Raw genomic sequence first — 11,018 nt, 5'->3', positions numbered from 1 at the left:
CTTCCTTTAACTATCTAAAGAACATTTAAAAAAATGTACATATCCTACTAAGCAGAATGCCCATAAAATTATGGTTTTAATTCTTATGTCACTTAAGTATTCTCAACTAAAAGATACCCACTCCCCAGAAATGGTGACCACTGTCCCTATCACTGAGCCTCTAAGGCCAGATGCTTAGAGCACTTATGAATCCTGCTACTTCAGAGACGGAGACTAGATCTTCTTGCTCTCTGACAGCCCTGTGGCATGCCTTCCACAGTGCTTATGCTTCTGTGACCTCCAGAGGGTGTGCCATGTGGTTCACAGCCTACAGTCCAGATCTAAACCTCCTGCTTTGACAGTGGTCTTATAATAGGTAAACACTCCACACATGCCTTTCAACACAGAAGAAAAAGCTTGTTGGAATCTTGTATTCTCTTGCTTTGTCAGACTGCAGGTAGCTTTTGTTTGTTTGTTTTTTAAAGATTTATTTATGTATTATGTATACAAGGTTCTATCTGCATGTACACCTGCACACCAGAAGAGGACACCAGATCTCATTATAGATGGCTGTAGGCTACCATGTGGTTGCTGGGAATTGAACTCAGGTCCTCTGGAAGAGCAGCCAGTGCTCTTAAGCTCTTGGCCATCTCCCAGGCCCCGGTAACTCTTGTTTAAAATACTGTTTGAAATCTGGATGCCACACATGCATGCATCCATTGATGAGATTATCCTTTTGGCCAAAGTCTTTTGAGAAGCCTGTGTGAAATGGGGTCCATATTCTAACATCTAGGATCTATGTACTCTGCTTTACAGATGTAATTAAGGATCTTGAGCTGACATCTTTTTGGACTGATATTCAAAGCTTAAATTCAGTGTGTAGGAGATGACAGAGAAGACTCGGACACAGAAGCCATTATGCAAATGGAACAAGACACTGCAGTGATGCAGTTACAGCCAAGGAACACTCACAGCCCAGCAGGCAGGAAGATGCAGGGAACATCCTCCCCTAAGATGAAATACACAGCCTTCAGAACTGTGAGTGCATACATTCTTGTTGCCTTAAGCCTCCAAATTGTAGGTGCTTGGTAAGTGGACATCTTCATATGGGATAAACAAGGACTACCTCATGGAATATATATTGAGACTCTTAAATTGCAAATATGGAAAGCTAATTATAGTCTTAAGCATGAAAGGGACACTTTTTAAGGAATGTAGTTACTGAAACTAAGGGTTGAGTCAGGAACTGGAACTGGACACAGTGGTTCACACTTGTATTTCTAGGACACAGACAGTGAGGCTGAGGCAAAAGGATCACAAGTTCAAGCCTAACCTGAGATACATAGTAAGATCTTGTCTCAAATTAAAATATCTGAACCTCAAAATGAGAAAGAGAAGGAAGCAGGTCTGGAGTCCTGGTGGGACCCTTCCTCCTTACCTCTGAGCCTATTTCACTGTCTTCTTTCACCACAGAGTTACTCATATTGGAGGATATGGCCATGGCAGAGTGCCTGCATTCATGTGTGGCTATTTTAGCCATTCTCTAGCAGAGTAACTTATTTTCTCTCACCCCCAAACCAAAGAGCCAGCTTAGTGATAGAAAAATATAGTGCTTTGTGATGTTATCCAGGGGAAGCAAAGAGCAAAAGTTTTCAGGCAGCCTAGACATCATGAGGGAAAGAAAAATTAGTACTTTGTGCTGTGAAGCTATGGTGTTTTGGAAAGTTATATGGACCCAATACACTTTCTACATAGATTACTTTCAACTTGTAGTGGGATTACAGGCAGACGCCTCACTGTAACAGAGTGGCATCTGTGCTCCAAGACTTAAAACAACAGCAGACACCATTTCTTCTTTCTCGGAGAAGAAGCAAGGAGAAACCCACAATGCTTCCTGGGACTTAGTCTAGAAGGCATAAGCTGCTGCTTTGCCCTTTACTAAGTGCAATCCACCCTTAAGGGATGGAGACATCCTTTCAGTGGAAGAACCAAAGTATTTATGAGTAGATTTAAAAATCCTTAACTTATTTATATTTGTGTATGTGTATTGACTTGCTTGTTGGTATGTGTACCACCTGCATGCAGGTGCCTGTGGAGGCCAGAAGGTGTCGGAACCCCTAAAATTAGAGTTACAGGTGGTGTGAGTTTCTTGTGTGGGTGTTGGAAACCAACCCCAGGTCCTTTGCCAGATCACCAAGTACTCTTAGCCAACAAGCCATCTTTGTAGCATCCCCCATTTATGGGAGATTTAATTTAAAAGTCACTACTGGGCCTGATGGTGTTGGCCTGAGCCCTTAAACCCAGTGCTCAGAGGCAAAGGCAGAGCTCTGTGAGTCTCAGGCCAGCCTAGTCTACACAGTGAGTTCCAGAATAGCCAGGATGACACAGAGAAACCCTGTTTCAAAGCTTCCCCTTCCAAAAAAAAAAAAAAGTCTCAGAGATAACATAAGAACCAACAGTGTGTGACACTTATTGGATTCTGAGGTTTCTAAAAGTAGAAGAACTTTAAAGATAATCGGCATAGGAGTAAAATGTCATAGTGTCTGCAACTTACCTTCGAACAGGTCAAGGAAAAAAAATAGAAAAATGCTAGCACTTCTTAAATTTTAACAGAGAGCATACAAGTAATAGAATGGTATCTTCTCAGGACTCCCAAGACCAAGTTCTCAGCACAAAGGAGATTTATCTGCCCCAGAGGGGCAATGGGCAGGAAATAAGAGACAGATCAGAGATAGAGGATGAGGGAGATGAGAGAAAGAAACAAGGGAGAGGGGTAAGGGGTATTTGTCCCAGAGTGGGACAAAGGACTGCCTCTGAGAGGAAACAGATGTGGCTTATAAGAAAATGGAGGTATTAGGTGAGCCAAAGGGGGCTTTTGATTGCTGGACTTCAATATGTTGATAGTTGGGTCTGCTCAGCAGGAGGAAGTGGCCAAATAAGGGAATAGACCTTGGTAGTGAGCTTTTGAAATGTAATCTTAGGGTTTTTATCAAGGCAGAGGGAGTCAGGGAAAAGAGCAAGGCCTGTCAGAGCCATGTTTGCTGTGCTTGAGCTGGCAAGCATTTCTTTAATACAGTAATTCATCATATTAATTTTTTATTTTTGATACTTTTAAAGTTTGTCAAACCTAAGGGTAGACAAATATAATAATTTGGTCCCACATTTTGGACAGAGCTCTCAAATTCATGTCAAGACTCAGGTTCTTGAATTAGACAAAACAGTGATTTTTAAGATACTACTCTGCTTCATCCACCATTTCATGGAAAGTGCTCCATGTGGACCTCCGGGAACTCCACTCTTGAAGAGAAACATGACATCTTCTCAACCAGGTAGACAAGCCACACTGTAGATGTTAAAGACATTTGGGGAAAGCAGAACAACACATCAGAAGTTGATGTCAAGGAGAAAGGTCAGTGTCCCTCACAAAACCCATAAAATCCAGAACTTTCTAGCTTCCCTGTCAGTGTTCCAAAGAAAATCCCAATGCATCCTTTATCCATGAACACGTGAGATCCCTAGAAGGAAAGGATGGAAGGTTGTATGTACAGGTAAACCATTCTTTAAGACCTCCTTGTCAGAGAGTCCAGACATTATATCAGAATCTTCCTCAGATATAATCCTGCTTTGTTTTGGAGAATGCAACAAGAGTCATTGGAATTCTAAGGGAGGCTGGAGTAAATTTGTAGATGGCATTTGATAATATAGCAATTTTCATAGTATTAATTATCCTAATCCATTACTGTGTAACAGCTTCCTCCAGGATTAAAACATCCTATCCTGCAGGAACGCTCTTTAAACAAAAAGGTAAACACCTCAAAAATACTAAAGTTACTAAAATTGACCAGAATCTAGGCCCCTCTCTGCCAAAGTAAATAATAAAAGTGGGACCAGACCAAAAGAACTAAGCTACAAAAAGGTTTAACATCAGACAAGCTGCCAAAAAGAAAAAAGAAAAGAAAAGAAAAAAAGCCAAGAGCTGCCTAAAATATGTTTAGACGAGATTGTTAACATCAAGATGGCGACTAGCACACACAGCTTCTGAGCTGTGGAAGAGCTGAACGTCTGAGTTGGTGAGTGGAAGGACCTCTGAACCCAGGAAAACAACGGTGAGGTTTTCTAAACAACAGGGAACATCGCAGGAGGTGAAAACTTTGGTCTCGGGTCACCCGGGGACTTGTTTGGGGAAGGAGAGAAACAAGCCTTTGATCTGCCCGCACTCCCCTCTCCCAGGCCTCCCTCCTTCTCAGCACAGCAGACTCATCTTTCTCAGTGCAGACCTAACTGCCTGGGGTCTACAGCCACTGAGGTGGAGCTCCTAGCCCTTTAGCGGCAACTGCCAGAGGTACCGGTCTTGGAGTCCCAGACCCACATGGCGGCACCATCCTCCCAGGGCCCGAGTCTGCTAGCTGCCGTACTGGCTCCACAGGATTGTGATCACTGATGGTACGGCCCGCCCAATCCCACAGTGACAGAGAATACGCTATATACTCACCAAAACCAGGCAGAAACACCATACAAGCTAGGTACACCAGGCGCTGGGCCTCCCAAGCTTGGAGAGCACAGTGGAGAGCCCCCAGGACTTCCCAGAAAGCATCTGGCCTGGCAACCCAGTCTCCAGCTACAGCGGGACTTCCTAACCTGGCGGCGGAGCAGCACTGAGCTGGCGGGGCACATCAGCCCTCCAGCTGAAGACCAACCAGGGCCAAACCAGAGAACAGAGAGCCTGGTTACCCTGATTCCTACTGATGTGACCACCTTGAGATCTCCAGCCGCAGCAGGACCTCCTAACCTGACAGTGGCAGCAGCACTGAGCTGGCGGAGCACATCAAACAAGCAAGGCCAAACCAGAGAGCAGAGAGCCCGGATACCCCGATCCCTGCCAAGTGACCTGCCTGAGAGTGAGTGCATCCATGAGAATCTGCAGAGCCCCAGATCCAGGGTCCTTCTAAAACAGAAGCCAGGCATCAAACCCCTCCCATATACCCACTTTGGGAAACAGAGGATCACTTGGGACATTGAAGCCCCTGCTCTGTGGGTCCAATTGAGGAGTTAATGCAGTTAATGCTAGAAATTGCACCTTGACCATCACTAGTGCCTGCTACATATACAGTGCAGAGCCCCTCCCACACACTCAAGGGTTCAACATTATCTATCACTCTGTCCCCTGAGACACACTTCCACACACACACACACACACACAAACATACACAAACACACACACACACACACACACAAACACGCGCGTGTGCGCCTGTGTTTGCCCCGTTTGTGCCTGAGTACTTTTCTCCCACAGATACATCTAGTCCTCAGCACATGCTGAGGACACGGGACCTCCCTCAGCTTCCTGAAGAACTCTCCAGACGCCAGAGAGAGACGGTACCAGTTGGAACTGCAGAACCCAAAAACAAACAGGGAATGTTTCAGATAAGCCAATGGCCAGGGGTAGGTGAAAGAACACTTCCAACATAAATCAGGACATCATGACTTCACCAGCAACCCCCAAAATTGATGGATACTCCAATTCATCAGAAGCACAGGAAAATTACTTTAAAGCTATGCTTACCCAACTATTTGAGGCTCATAAAGAGGAAACAAACATCTCTCTCAGAACAATAACCATGCAAATTCAGTCAGTTACAGATGAAATGAACAAATCTTTCAAAGACTTGGCCAGTCAATTGGAGGTAAAGAAAGAAGAAATAGACAAAATTCTTAAACACAGGCAAACATAGCCAAACAAGTAGATGCACAAGTAGAGATAAAATTAGTGGCGTATAGAAAGGAAATGAACAAAAAAATAGAGACCATCATAAAGAGACAGGAATCCACATTCAAACAGATGAAAGAAATGGTGCAAGGCTCGAAAACAGAATTAGACTCAATAAAAAAAAAAAAAAAAAAACCCACAAACTGAGAAAACCCTTGAGCTGGAGAACCTGGAGAAAAGATCAGGAACCACAAAGGTAAGCATCACCAACAGAATACAAGAGATGGAAGAGAGAATCTCTGGAGCTGAAGATACACTCGCAGAAATTGATACTTCTCTCAAAGAAAAAGTAAAATCAGAAAAATCCCAAACACAAAATATCCAAGAAATCAAGGACACCATGAAAAGACAAAATCTAAGAATAATAGGAATTAATGAAAAACAAGACTCCAGGATCCAAGGTCCAGAAAATATTTTCAAGAAAATCATAGAAGAAAATTTTCCCAACTTAAAGAAAGAGATGCCCATAAATATACAAGAGGCCTACAGAACACCAAATAGACTAGACCAGAAAAGAAACACATCACATCACATCATAGTCAAAACACTAAATCTACAGAACAAAGAAAATATATTAAAAGCAGCAAGGGAAAAAGGCCAAGTAACATATGAAGGTAGACCTATCAGAATCACACTGGACTTCTCATCAGAAACTATGAAAGCCAGAAGGGTCTGGGCAAGTGTCATGGAGACTCTAAGAGATCACAAATGTCAGCCCAGACTACTATACCCTGCAAAGCTTTCAATCAGCATAGCTGGAGAAAACAAAATATTCCATGACAAAACTAAATTTATGCAATATCTACACAGCAAACCAGCCCTACAGAAGATACTAGAAGGAAAACTCCAATCCAATGAAAACAACTTCACCCAAGAAAACATGGCATACAGATAATATCCCAACAAAAATGAAAAGAAAACAAGCAATGAAACACAGTAAGACCACCGACTCCAATACAGAAGTAACTAACATTTATTGGTCACTATTATCTATCAACATCAATGGACTCAACTCTCCAATAAAAAGACACAGGACTAACAGAATGAGTTGGGAAACAGGATCCAACATTCTGCTGCATCCAAGAAACGCACCTCTGCAACAAAGACAAATACTACCTCAGAGTAAAGGGCTGGAAAAATGTCTTTCAAGCAAATAGACCCAGAAAACAAGCTGGGGTAGCTATCCTAATATCTAATAAAATAGACTTTCAACCAAAATTAATCAAAAAAGATGAGGAGGGACATTGCATTCTCATCAAAGGGAAAATCCACCAAGAGGACATCACAATTCTGAACATCTATGCCCCAAATACAAGAGCACCTACATTCATAAATGAAACATTACTAAAACTTAAATCACACATCGATCTCAATACCTTGATAGTGGGAGACTTCAACACCCCACTTTCACCAAGGGACAGATCATCTAGACAGAAACCTAATAAGGAAATAAAGGCACTTACAGAGGTCCTAAATCAAATGGACCTAATAGATGTCTATAGAATTTTCCACCCAAACTCAAAAGAGTATACCTTCTCTTCAGCACCTCAAGGAACCTTCTCCAAAATAGACCATATAGTTGGTCACAAAGCAAGCCTCAACAGACACAAGAAGATTGAAATAATCCCCTGTATTCTCTCTGACCACCATGGAATAAAGCTGGACATCAACAACAATGGAATTAGAAAAAAGCCTACAAGCATATGGAGACTAAACAACTTGCTACTCAATGATAGCTGGGTTAAGGAAGAAATAATAAAGAAAGAAATTGAAGACTTCCTAGAATTCAATGAAAATGAAGGTACAACATACCCTAATTTATGGGACACAATGAAAGCAGTGCTCAGAGGAAAATTCATAGCACTAAATGCCTTCAAGAAAAAATTTGTGACATCTCATATAAGCAACTTAATGGCCCAACTGAGAGCCCTAGGACCTTGAAAGAAAGATTCTTAGCTTCATATGGAGAAACAAAAAACCCAGAATCTCCAAAACAATCCTGTACAACAACAGATATCAATAATATCTGGAGCTATTTCCATCCCTGATCTCAAGTTGTATTGCAGAGCAATAGTAATAAAAACTGCATGGTATTGGCATAGAAGCAGAAAGGTGGATCAGTGGAACCGAATAGAAGACCCAGAAATAAACCGAAACACCTATGAATACTTGATTTTTGACAAAGTAGCCAAATCCATTCAATGGAAAAAAGACAGCAGTTTCAACAAATGGTGCTGGTCCAACTGCATGTCTACATGCAGAAAAATGAAAATAGGTCCATATTTATCACCCTGCACAAAACTAAAGTCTAAGTGGATCAAAGACCTCAACATAAAACCAGATACTCTATATCGGTTAGAAAAAAAAATGGGGAACAGCCTAGAACTCATTGGCACAGGAGACAACTTCCTGAACAGAACACCCACAGCACAGGCTCTAAGAGCAACAATCAACAAATGGGACCTCATGAAGCTGAAAAGCTTCTGTAAAGCAAAGGACACCGTCATCAAAACAAAACGACTGCCTACAGATTGGGAAAGAATCTTCACCAACCCTTTATCTGACAGAGGGCTAATATCCAGTATATATAAAGAACTAAAGAAGCTGAAAAGCAACAAACCAAGGAATCCAATTAAAAAATGGGGAACAGAGCTAAACAGAGAATTCTCGATAGAGGAATATCGAATGGCAGAGAAACACTTAAAGAAATGCTCAACCTCATTAGCCATTAGGGAAATATAAATCAAAACGACCCTGAGATTTCACCTTACACCCATCAGAATGGCCAAGATGAAAAACTCAAGTGACAACACATGCTGGAGAGGTTGTGGAGAAAGGGGAACCTTCCTCCATTGCTGGTGGGAATGTAAACTGGTACAACCACTTTTGAAGTCAATCTGGCGCTTACTCAGACAATTAGGAATGATGCTTCCTCAAGACCCAGCTATACCACTGCTAGGTATATACACAAAACTTGCTCAAGTACACAACAAGAACATTTGCTCAACCATGTTTGTAGCAGCTTTATTCGTAATAGCCAGAACCTGGAAACAACCCAGATGTCCATCAACGGAGGAATGGATACAGAAATTGTGGTATTTTTACACAATGGAATACTACTCAGCAATCAAAAATGAGGAAATCATGAAATTTGCAGGCAAATGGTGGGATCTAGAAAAGATCATTCTGAGTGTAGTATCCCAGAAGGAGAAAGACAAACATGGTATATACTCGCTTATATAGACCTACAAGATATGATAAACATAATGAAGTCTATACACCTAAAGGAGATAAACAAGAAAGCAGACACAAGGTAAGATGATCAATCCTCACTTAGAAAGATAAATGAGATGTGCATAGGACGTATGACAGGAGTCTACCACAGAAGGCATCTGAAAGAACCTACCAAGCAGCGTTTCAAAACAGATACTAAGACTCATAACCAAACCTTCAGCAGAAGGGGAGTTAGTATGACAGGGAAAGGATTGGAGCCCCACAAGGACCAAATATATCTGGGCACAGGGTTTTTTTCTGAAACTGTTTCTCCAACCAAGGACTATGTATGGATATAACCTAGAACCTTTACTCGGATGAAGCTCGTGGTAGCTCAATAACCAATTGGTTTCTCATAGTAAGGGGAACAGGGACTATCTCTGACAGGAACTCTACCTAGAACCTTTATTCGGATGAAGCTCGTGGTAGCTCAATAACCAATTGGTTTCTCATAGTAAGGGGAACAGGGACTATCTCTGACAGGAACTCAATGGCAGGCTCTTTGACTCCCCACTCCCCAAGGAAGGAGCAGTTCTGCTAGGCCACAGAGGAGGGCTTCGCAGCCAGCCCTGAAGATACCTGATAAAATAGGGCCAGACGAAAGGGGAGGAGGTCCTCCCCAATCAGTGGACTTGGAAAGGGGCAGGGAGAAGCTGAGGGAGGGAGGGTGGGATTAGGAGGGAATAAGGGAGCGGGATACAGCTGGGATACCAAGTTAATAAAATGTAACTAATAATAATAAACAATAAAAAATGTAAAAAAAAAAAAAAAAGGTTTAAACCAGAGGCACTTGAAAAGGGCACTGCCTGCAAGCTTTGCAGGATGTTACAGGTTGCCAGCTTTTGTGAGTTGTCATTCATGTTGGGGTGGGCTTTGGTGATGCTGCTGGCTTTGAGTCATTTCTGATCCTCTAAGTAATACCTCACTCATACTTATGTGAGTAACCACAACACAACTCGTTGATTCACCAAGTTGGACTTTGGTGGTCTCCATACTTTGGTCTATTGTGGGCTTCCTATAGCTGAGGTGAAAGAATGTGTGGGCAGCAGCTCCCCAAAAAAGTTCTGTCACACAACATCTATGAACGTGGGAAGTCTGTCTATCTTCTAGGATTTTCTTTGATTTCATTCTTCAGTGTTTGAACTTTGCCACTGCAGAGATCTTGTAGTTCCTAACTTAGGTTTATTTCAAAATGTTTTTGTTGCTGTTATTTTGAAATGATTGAGAATGGGGATGTTTTGCAGTTTTTATTTACTTATATATTTTTAAGTCACATTTATTTGTGGTGTGTGAATGTGTGGTGTGTGTGTGTTCTGTTTTAGTGCTAGGACAAATCTGGCCTTGCATGGAGTATGGTAAGATTCTATTTCTATTTTATGGAGTAGTTTGAGAAACATTTGGTATCTGTTCTTTAAAAGTCTGGTAGAATTGAACAGTCAGTCCTCCAAAGCTCTTCTTAGCTGAGAGAATTTTTATTACTGCTCTGATCTTATTGCTTGTCATAAAAGCGTCTAAGTTGTTTATCTTATATGGTTTAATGTAGGTAGGTTATGTGAATTTAGAAATTTGTATATTTTTAAAGATTTTTTCGATGTAGTGGAATATAATTTTTTAACATATATCTTAGTGATTTTTCAAATATCCTTGGTATCCGAGATAAGTCTCCTTGAAGAGAGCCCTTCTTGTGATTTCCATGGGACAAAGTGGGCAAGGCAGGGTGGGATTGGCTACTCCTAGTAATGTCTGAGAGTCCAGGTGGAAGGGCTATCTCTGGGTATCTCACATCTGATCCTGGAGTGAAAGGCTGCTGGCCAATGTTCTGTTCTGAGTGTGAGAGCCCAGAGCCCAGAGCCATCAGCCCTGAGGGCTCTGTGGAGGATTTCCCCACTGAAAGCACTAACTTCTCTGTCTCTGAGGTATGTTCATCATCATTTGTTTGAGTAGTCTAAGGTGACTCTATATTTCTGAAGTTGTATGTGTATGTGTGTGTGTGTGTATG

At 41.8% G+C, this 11,018-nt stretch overlaps 1 protein-coding gene and 1 long non-coding RNA gene across 2 annotated transcripts in view; one reads left to right on the top strand and one right to left on the bottom strand.

Annotated features, from left to right (window-relative positions):
- The window catches only part of Cmbl (carboxymethylenebutenolidase homolog), a 50,037-nt gene that overhangs the window by 14,722 nt on the left and 24,297 nt on the right, over positions 1–11,018 (top strand). The window lies entirely within an intron of this gene.
- On the bottom strand, positions 3,059–4,809 carry LOC132653119 (uncharacterized). The gene is made up of 2 exons (XR_009590829.1): positions 4,472–4,809; positions 3,059–3,322 (listed from the first exon to the last, which is right to left on the bottom strand). It is a non-coding gene; the product is annotated as an uncharacterized LOC132653119 (long non-coding RNA).

Source organism: Meriones unguiculatus, chromosome 3 (assembly GCF_030254825.1).
Source record: "Meriones unguiculatus strain TT.TT164.6M chromosome 3, Bangor_MerUng_6.1, whole genome shotgun sequence".
Taxonomy (NCBI): domain Eukaryota; kingdom Metazoa; phylum Chordata; class Mammalia; order Rodentia; family Muridae; genus Meriones; species Meriones unguiculatus.
Note: the sequence above shows the minus strand (reverse complement) of the source record. Positions and strands in the feature narration are given on the sequence as shown.